The sequence below is a fragment of the Enhydra lutris genome, unplaced genomic scaffold (assembly GCF_002288905.1).
Source record: "Enhydra lutris kenyoni isolate GAN:26980312 unplaced genomic scaffold, ASM228890v2 scaffoldscaffold49, whole genome shotgun sequence".
NCBI lineage: Eukaryota > Metazoa > Chordata > Mammalia > Carnivora > Mustelidae > Enhydra > Enhydra lutris.
In genome coordinates, this window is record NW_019154133.1 from 7,124,472 (window position 1) to 7,135,205 (window position 10,734).

The following is a 10,734-nucleotide window of genomic DNA, read 5'->3' on the forward strand; positions in this document are numbered from 1 at the left end:
TCCAGGTTAATTATCCTCGTGGCATGCATGCAGCTTTTAAAACCCACTGAAATAATCTGATAACCATAAGCATAAAGACCTAATAATTTTTTAATTAGTCCACAAATATTAATGTTTACCTTTGCAGTTACCAAATCTGCACAAACAATGTGTATACATACTGAAGGCAGCCAAAATGCCTAAAATAATAATCCCCTGTGAGACTGAAATGAGGAAGTCAGGAAGGGACTAAAGAGTTGGAGGGGAAGTGGGGTGGTAAATAATACTGAATTAATGATGCCAGATTAAAATGAAAAGTTTCAAAACCCAAGCTGTTTCATTTCGTTTTGTTTTGTTTTTTCCCTATAATCATGTAACAGGCTGGCATGTGGAAGGAGATTCACCTTAATTACAAAAGTAAGAAAAGTTCCCACTTTACAGCTTTGTAAAAGAGTTTCTAAGCTATTTCTATTACCATTTTAACTGTTTTACCTACACCCCTACAACAGTTCCCAGCCCACAGAAACACTTGCTAGAATTATTACACACATGCTGAATGTACCTCAAATGAGTTGTATATAATCTGTAGTTAATAATTTTGGCCAGATGCTGAATGGACTTTGCAACGTATCACCCCAATATTTCTTTTAATGAAGTAGATCCTATCTTTTTATTTTATCTTAATAGAGCCAGATATAACTTTCAAAAATGTAACATTATTGCTATGTGAAAAAAAAAATTACGAAAACCAAAGAATCCATCACAGATAAAAGCAGTAGAATACATTTTGTTGCAATACTCCGACATAATTTTACAGGAAATTGCCTATCAATTTCTTCTCAATAAGTTACCCATTAATCAGAAACTGAATCAAATAGATAATAAGTCTTCCATACAATCAAATTTACATTTCATTCCAAAAGCAACAATAGCAAAACCATCTGGATCCTTACAGCTAATAATATGTTAACTTATTTTAACTGATTTTTAACATTTGTAGCTATTGACTCTGACCATGGCAATGTTCACCAGTGAATTTTGATGGAGTCACTTAAGTCTGTACAGTTAAAAAGTTATTTAGATCAGTGTACACAGTGACACTGAATTTGATGCTAAGTGATTTCATTGTCATCAATGTCAGACAAGATCCTTCTTTTATCAATGTGACCCACTTAGGAAATTTACACTAAAGTTTTTTAAGTCCCAGTTAAAAGACCACAAAGACAACCATTTAACTTAAACCACAGAATTCATTTCAAAATGACTGCGTAACAAGCAAACTCACTATAAAAACTGCTTCACCATTTAAGCTGTTTTCTTTTTAGTTTTTACCAATTTCTATTCTCTACTGCCAAGCATTCTATTTTTCAAAAATCACCAAAGTCCTCAAGAAATCCCAAAGAGAAAAACTAATATAATTTTAATGCTAAATTCAGAACAATACATACCTGCTGGTCTGCTTAGAATATGTGTACACATTTTTTGGTATTCTCACTAATTCACAAGATCAGTGACTTTGATCATGTAAATCCCTTTTCGGAACTAATGGACAATATGCAGAAAAAGAACTTTTATTGCTCGTTCTGCCTTGCTTTCCTCCTGCAGTCACTGCTGCCTAAACTCAGCTCCGCTAAATGACCAAACCCACCTACAAGGAGCCTGGCTAATGAAAGGGGGTGCTTTCTGAACAATAGAAGAATTCCTTTGCATTCAGAAAGCAGAGTTCCCATTAGAACCCAAAATCAGAGAGGCCAGTTTAACCTCTTTTTTTTTTTTTTTTTTTTAATTGAGATTGTCCCAGCCCTCCTCTACGGTCCAGTGAGACAGTGCTTGTGAAATGATTAAAAAGAACGTGATCTGATCAAGAGGACAGAATAATGGGAAAGGAATGCTAGGTTAGCCACTCTGCTAAGTGCTGGGAAAGAAGACCAATGTGCCCCTTAGCCTATTGTTTTTATTCTCCTCTGCTCTTCAGCCAACCTCCTCACACTTTGAGTCTTTATTTACTCCATTTTAATGGGTTAAAAGTTGTCCACTTACAAGAGAATTTGGTAACAAGTTACAAATCCTAAAAAAAAAAAAAGAAAGAAAGAAAAAAGAAAGGAAAAAAAAAAAAAAAAAAAAAAAAAAGGAAGGAAGAAAGAAAGAAAGAAAAATCCTTGAATTATATCAAGTTTCCAAAAGGTCATCACTGTCTCTGCTGTGGCCTTTTCCCCATTCCAAATCCTCTATCAATATGTCATAGTGAGTTAGGCAAAGACAAAAGAGAGGCGCAGTGTGAAAACGGCACATATATCTAATCCTGACAAAGCAATGAATAGACCTTCACAAGTATAATTATACTTGTTTATTTGTTGCCACGTACAGAGAACTGATGAAAAAAATCCATCAAAGTGGTATTATGCAGACACCAAGAGCTTCTTTTCTTTGGTTGCTAAAGCCACATTGAGGCTTAAATTCCTTATTGTTAAATTCAGAAGAAAGAAAAAAAAAAGATTTTTGGCTGGACTTTTTTTTTTTTCTTTTGCATCAGTTGCTGACAGATCTTTTGTGTACTAGGCTGTATTAGCTCACACCGCTACCTCATTTTTACCCATGTTGGAATTCATAATTACAAACTACTGTACAGAAGCTTTTAAAAGGGTGTGGTGTGCTGACCAGAAGAGGGTAGTGAAATTGCCCTTTTCTCATAGTCTGTCTTTTGATATATCAAAACACAGGTATAGTACCTGTGCAGAAACACCATTTACGTCAGAATACATCTTTGATCTCGGTCTTTTAAGTTGGTGCTGGTGGTTTTCTTTAGTCAGCTTTCTCTACAACTTGCTTATTTTAGTATAGGTTTAGTATTTCATAAAAGATTACATAACTTCTTTCCCATTGCAGTATTAGAAACGTTAAGTTAGCAAGAAGGAAGGTAAAGACAAGGATGTCAAAGGATAGGAAATATTAAGTAAAAAGATTTCAAATCCAACAATTAAGAAGCCATTATGTTCCAATAGACACTAAATCAAATAACTTAACAAAAGCACATTTTTAGGGATGGGGGGAGCCAAATAAGCTTTTTTTTTTTTTTTTTCCCCTTGCAGGATAGAAATATATCAAAGTAAAAGCAATCTGCATAGTTAATGTTTGTGAGCTTTACAATTTAAAACAGAAAAGCTGTAATTTTTCTTTGCTGGCAATCTGGAAACACTCTGGAGTTAATTACAGCTGATTCGGAGTGAACCACACAAACAAAGACCAGTCTATGTCCAGACAATTATACTGCATTAACCAGCTTAGAGCTTCCTGCTGATGTTTCAGGGCTCTTCTGTTACACCCTTCTACCTTCCCAGCACGAGAGAAAATGCTTCTGCAAGAAGGAATTAATGAAGAGAACTGCAAAAGAATGTGTGACGACCTCTCCTGACACGGCAAAAACTTTCCACCCATGTCACGACAAAGGGGAGAAGGTAATTAAGTTTGAATAGAAGGATGTAACCAAATATATGAAGCATTTAAAATAAGCAATTTTTTAAAGAAGGAAAGTTTACAAAAAAAAATGAGTGTGCAAGTCAACTAAGTCATTTCCCCTTATTTTCCTCATTAAAATCTAAATTAGCTATTCAATGCAGATTTATTTCCTACTCTATAAACAGCACCTTTGAGATTGACGCTTTGTGGTCTTCTCCCTTGTTTCTCTCTCTCTCTTCCTCTCCTCCTCTTCCCTCTCATTTTCTTATTCCCTCTCACATCTCTAGCCCTACATGGACTTTCTGTGACAATTACGTATCATTAAACATATGTGTTGGAGAACTAAAGAGAAAAGGTACAGTTTGCCAGTTCTTAATTTGTATGGTTGTGGGAAACAGGAATTTTACTCAGTTTCCTTCACAACTTTAATCAAACTCCAGTGACTTTTCCTTAGAGAGAAATCAATAATCTCTCCTTAACCAAATTACACCATTATATGACTCATTTTATTTGTTTGCTTCAGGAAAATTTCATAATCAGTGAGCAAGATGGACTCAATACTTTAGTTATACTCTGTAAACAAACTTTGGTACTTCTAACCAATCTAGTTGATTTCTAATTTTCTTATTCATTCTAATTGAAAATGAATAGTTTGCATTGGTGTGAGACAAGGACATGAACTATAATTATGTTCAGTGCCTCTTTCTGATTCTTTCTTTGATACTGTTTTGCTAGTATTCCAGCTGACATTGGGGCTTTGTAGTGATTGCTTCATTAAAGGATAAGGATGTCCTAATCAGCTAAAGCATTACTAGGAAGCTGTTGTTTGCCAATACTATGAGAATATACTGGCTTTTTTTTCTCTCTTTATAGAAGAAAAAAGGTACAACTGAATGCCAGTTACCCAGCCACACTTAAGTATTAATCATCTTCCCTTTGTCTCAAACATGCAAAGTAGGATTAGAGTTAAATGACTATATGATCTTTTTCATTTTTCTTCCCTAAATAAATGTTAATCTACAAATCAATCATGTGTTATATTAAAATACATATAAATATACTTTCTGAGAATACTAACAGGTTGTGTAAATTACACTCAATTTTGCAAAGCATCTCAATAATGGACAGAATCATTTTCCCTTCTCAGACTCCTTTCCCTTAATCGCTACTATATTTGAAAGTTTAAGTCAATGACACTTCTAAAAATAAAGCTCAAACATGGACCCCTGTAGTTTTCCTTGGAAAAACATGGACTGTATCAATCATTTTACGTATTTTTAATCATATTTGTCATGTTTTTTTATGTTTGTATTTCTAGTCTTTAAAATGTAATTGACTAATCTCTCTGGTTTACACACAATCTAAGATTGTTTACTTGATAATGATTTTGAATTGTCACCTAGTAACATTTAAAAAACTTAATTGGTTTTATAAAGGTATATATAACCGCAGAATATTTGGCTTCAAAAAGATTTACCATTCTGCACACATATTTATCTCACATACAGTGTGAAGACAATGTATTCTAAGATGTACATGTATTTTTTCCTTCTTTATCTATTGTATAAAATCAACCATTGAACTACTGGTTCAAATACTTAAAAGGGAAAACAATTGGCTAATTATCTGTATTTCATGATTCCCACCAATAGGATCTCATAACCAATGTAGCAGTAAGTGTAAAAGTGTGAGTATGTCCTTACCTAAAAAAAAAAAAAAAAAAAAAAAAATGTCATTCTTTGCAGGCTAAACCTACCATAATTATCTTCATAAAGCTAATTACAGGTCAGGAATTCCAGCAAACATTCCTATTCCCTGAGCAATGATTTCAATGATTTCACCCAATTTCAAAAGAGTTTTAATGAAGAAAGCTATATGAACAAATTTTTAAATCACTACTAAGTACCTCTTATTATACAATACTCTTAGAATCTACATAATATATCTCTTTTTATATCCCATGTAAATATTTTAAGTCATTTTATATTAAAAACCACATAGGACTAACATAATAGAGAACACAAGTGGAATGCCAAGTTTTCTTCTGGATGAAATATTGGCAAATTTCTGTTTGATCACTAAGATTAGTTGGTTATTTTATTTCTGTTATGAAGAGCCTTGTGGGTGGGTGTGTGTGTGTGTGTGTGTGTGTGTGTGTGTGTGTGTGTATGTATGTGTTTGGCCTGAAAGTTAATTTGACTGCTGCCCATAAGTGAAGTGAGCAATTCAGTAATTAACTTTTGTGTTTTAAATGTATGAACTTTAATTAGATTTCATTATAAACAAACAAACGTTAACCATAATTATAAGCTCCTTGGTTTACCCACATATTATCCCTTTTCAAACAAACTTGATGTCAGACAAATTAAAATCAAGCAGCTAGCAATTTTGAGTTGAATTTTACATGATCTGCTGGTAACCTGATTACTTTAACTTCAATATCATTACAGGAAAAGTATTTCAGGAAAAATAATGACAAGAATTCCAACAGGAGACAAGCTTAATTGTATTGATTCAAAAGATGCATGTTCATAGGAACCATGTTGAAGGAATAATGTTATCTCAAATCTACAGTTTCTATTAAAATGAAATTGTCCGGCATGAAAGAGGCAATTAAGATTAGTGTCTGCAGAACTAGAGATACTAAACTAACTAAATAATTATCTGGGCCCAATTATCTTATACTTTAAGTAGCAAAATACCAGTGTGGAGCAACTATAAGGCATGAGGTTTGCAGGTTTATTTACTGACTGGTGTATCTATTAGGACCAAGAACAAGTGGAGCTGTCAGGACATAATGAAGGTAAATGATTAGTTAGCACCAAGCCTGAACTCTTCTTCAATGCAATAAGAGTTAATTAAAGTTTACCACCAAACATCAACCAAAGCAGGATGTTGATCAGGTTTCAGCATTAAGTGCAAACAGACAATAGTTAGCAGCAATTAGTACAGCTATCAAATGACATGCAATGATAATTATACATTTAAAACAGCTAAAGAGCTGGGGGAAAAACTAATCAGCTTCTTTGACGACAAATACTCAAAGGGCAGGAAACAGGTATCAGATTATTTCACTTTAACACTGTAAATCAATAGAATTAAACAAGAAAAGGTTGTATGGGTACATTATCTGAAAGAGAACAGTTCACTGGCTTCAAAATGAAATAAATCTGCTAGTATTAGTCTATCAAAGATAAGAACTTCTGTAGCTAAAGAAAATAAGTTACTTTTCAATTAAAGTTTCAGAATGAAGTCTGTGTAAAGAAAGTTTAGCTTCTTAGTTTTGTGTAAATCCAACAATGCAACAAGTATTTCACTATCATTATTGTTATTTAAATGATTAACTTCCACTCTAAAATACTATCAAAAGTACTTTATGCCTGAATCTTACCTTTGTGTACTCAAATATTATCTTCCCCCAAAGCTTTTGGAGGATAGATCTAACAACTTTTATAATGCAGCCAAATTTAAACAAAAAGCCATATATGCATATTTAGCCATTCACATCTATGGCTTCAATCCTGCTGAAATCAATGAGCTTGCATGTAACACATCCCTTAAAACAATTTTGATAAGTCACCTCATTCTTTTCCATAGTTTCCGGCCTGCATGCTAGAGCATAACTCTAGAAATGTACCCATCCTCATGACCCCACCTCTCCATCTTTCCAACTAACCCTGTTATGCTAAGGATTTGTACACAGTGCTGGCTAATCCTAGTATTTCCCTGGAGCTAAATCTAAGCCATGGCTGACTCCCAGCACAAAAATGTCTCTCTCCAAAAGCCCTTTCACCCCCTTCAGCACTCATACACTCATTGGTCCTGACATTTTCACTTCAGCCATGACAAATGAGCTGATGACTCTGATGTGATTGCATGGGAGGATGGCTTTATCTAAAGATATATCATTAACTCTCATCACCATCTCCTAATATGGCTCTTCTGGGTTAATGTGTTGTGAAAATCTGAGGAAATTTTTGTGTAAATATATGCACTTTTAGTAGTAAGAGACCAACTTCATCAAAAGGAGAAAAGGGAAGCCAAAGTGGACAGGATGGGGGGGGGATGACAAGCATTAACTAAATGTGGCTCTGGGGATTTAAGTAACTCTACTCAACCTCTGCCCCAGTGCAAACCAGCCAGCTGACTGTCTCTTAAAGGTCCCGTCTCCTCAACATGGGCCTCTGGAGTGGAGCATAATTGGTGAAGTGGCCCAGAAAAAGCTTTTCAGATAAGTATGGCTTATCAATCGGGCAAGCCCACTTTTTTTTTCATCCCAGTGTAGTACATATTTTATTTTTAAACCCTTCATTTCCTATATTATTAAATGTCTCTAAATTCATTTTAATGAGGAAAAGGATCATCAAAACCCATTTTACTCCAAGATCATTGCATTCTCCAATCAGAAGGAAGCAATATTTTTTCCAACTATTACTAAATGTGAATCTTCTCAGACTTCAAAGGAGAAGGGAAAAGGAAGCCTTTCCATTTAGCATGAATATCGCAACCCTTTAGGTTAAGTTAGAACCTAAGTTCCAGTTACATAGTTCTTGTTATGTATACTATGGAGTTTACAGAGTAGATACTTGTTATAACCTCTTCTCTCGTTTCCTCTGAGAACACACAGCCAATCAGAGTCAACAGTAGCATAACAGACCTCAGGAAAAGAGGTCAGGCTTTGAGGTAAAGTGCTATTCACTCTTGGACCATGCAAGGAGCTCTTTATTCCTGTTCTTATTGGCATCAGTCCCCCTTACTAGAGCAAGAACAAAGCCAAGTGCTCGTGTGAGGTTTATGAATAAATCAGAGGTGAGCCACTGTAAGTGCTGCCCATGATTTCCTTGTTGACAGTGAGCACTTAAACAGGCTTCTATGACTAGCGACTTCTGGCAAACCATAATGATTCCTAATCTGCACCCTGCTTCATTTCAAGAACTAAATGACCCACCCCATTTTTTTCTGCAAGTTTTCACCTTTCAAGCAATTCTTGTCTATCTCAAGCAGCTTAACATTACAATCCCAGAACAGTCAGCTTGTGCTGTGGTCATCACAGAAATGGTACCAACTGAAAAATCTTCCTTTGCTTGGAAAAATTCCACCAAAAAAAAAAAAAAAAAAAAAAATCTCCAGCATTGCAGAAATTATTCTCATATTAATATTATAGGATCTTTGGATATGGGAGCAGCTAAGCCAACTGAGGTAAAAAATGCTAAATAATTTGCTAAAGGGCACATACACATTAGAGCTGAACAACTAGGTGCTGTAGTTATGTGATATTTCCCAGAAATTTCTCTGAGTTGCAGTTTCCTTATGGGTTAAACGAGATGATTATGCTATATCCCTTCTGACTACAGCGATCTATGGTTCTAATATAAAAACCCATTTAGATTGCGCTGAAGATAGTTCTCCCTATGGAGTTTTCCAAGACAAACCCAGATGTTTTTAAGGCTGTATATTTCTTTTCAGTACCTAGATTTCAAGAATAGAGGAAGATTTCGGTAGAATAGTAAATTGAAGTTTTCTTTTTTTTTTTTTTTTTTTAAGATTTGATTTATTTATTTGTCAGAGAGAGAGAGCGCATGCACAAGTAGGCAGAGTGGCAGGCAGAGGCAGAGAGAGAAGCAGGCTCCCTGCTGAGCAAGGAACCCGACGCAGGACTCAATCCCAGGACCCTGGGATCATGACCTGAGCCGAAGGCAGTGGCTTAATCCACTGAGCCACTCAGGTGTCCCTAAATTGAAGTCTTCTATTTATATTTTTAATTAACTATTATTCATTTTTTCATTCATTCAACAGATATTTTGTTGAGCACTAAAGATTTGCCAATAACGTCTGTCACAATACAGTGATTAAACAGATACAGTTGCTGCCCTCATGGAGGCTAAAGATTATTTGAAGAAACACTTAAACAAGCATCGTGAAAAATGCTTAGATGCCAACTGTTTTTCTTTCATTGAAATATATCATTAGCCTATCAGTATTCAATAAATGCTTTGCTTTACATCAGTATATTTCAAGTGAATTGTCAAGTCCCAGGCCACTCATAAATGACCAGAACATGGGCGAGGCACACACTTTTATTTTTAGGAAAATTTTAACAAAGATTATGAACCACACATATTAAGCAAAAATGAAATACGAAGCTGCAAAGTTACAATCTAAGTACACTTACATTTCCCATAAAAATACAAATAGTTTTAAATGTGCATCTTACATGTATCACAATGGGAAATTATTACAAATTTTAAAAAAGAAGATCCATAACAGAAATAATTCATTTCTAGGTAGTCCAAAAATTGTATTATAAATTTATTAACCTTTGTCATGAATCTTATCTTTGAACTTGGGTACTCCTCCAATGAATAATGCATTATTATTAAAAAAAAGGATTGTGATCTCCTCCAAGAGATAAGCCAAGGAGTCTCATAAATTGGCTATAAAATCCCTCAAGAAAACTTAAAGGTTGTACAGCATTACTAGATTATTAATAACTGGATCTCCTCTCTAAGTTGGTATAAATCTTGATCAACAGGGTGCCATGTAACAGTATCCATATTCCTTTTGTTGTGTATCAAAATATCATAATACCAAAAATCTGGAAAGGTATTTCTATTGCATCTAATCCAGTTTGGGGAAATCCTGTAATTCTAAGGCTTTCAAACAGGCTAGGTCAACAAGACTTAAATAAGCGTTGTGGTATCGTCTATGATTGCATATAATGGACAGTCTGGAATCTGGAGTTCATGTAGTTAGACCAAGTTCTGAATTATTTAAGAACTATTCCTGTTCTAATTTGCTTCTTAGAAAAAGACCCAGAAATGCATTAAACTTCTAAAAGCCCTTGAAACCAAAACAACTCACGATGATGGAGGGGCAGATAATGAGGGAAGGACTAGCCACAAAGATGCCATCCAGGTATGTCAATAAGAATATACCTTCTTTGCAAACACATTTCCTAATTTCTGTTTCTGTTGTAAGAGAGAGGGGCATCCCTATTCAAAAGATCTATGTTGATTTGCTTGACCAAATGCTCTTTAGTTGGGTACTACATAAACCAGCTACTGAAAATAAGGAGAAAGGGGACACAGGGTATCAGGCCCTGTAATATTTACTTATTTTAATGTTCACAACACTTTAGTGTTATGTAATCTCTACAACAACTTTAAGATACAAATGAGGAAACTGAAGCTTACAAAGATTACATCCATAATAAGAATTTAACTCAGGTGTCTAGTAGCTCTAACACAATTTCTACTGGTCCTTGAGTTGTCAAAAATGGAGTAGATTTTCAAATATCTA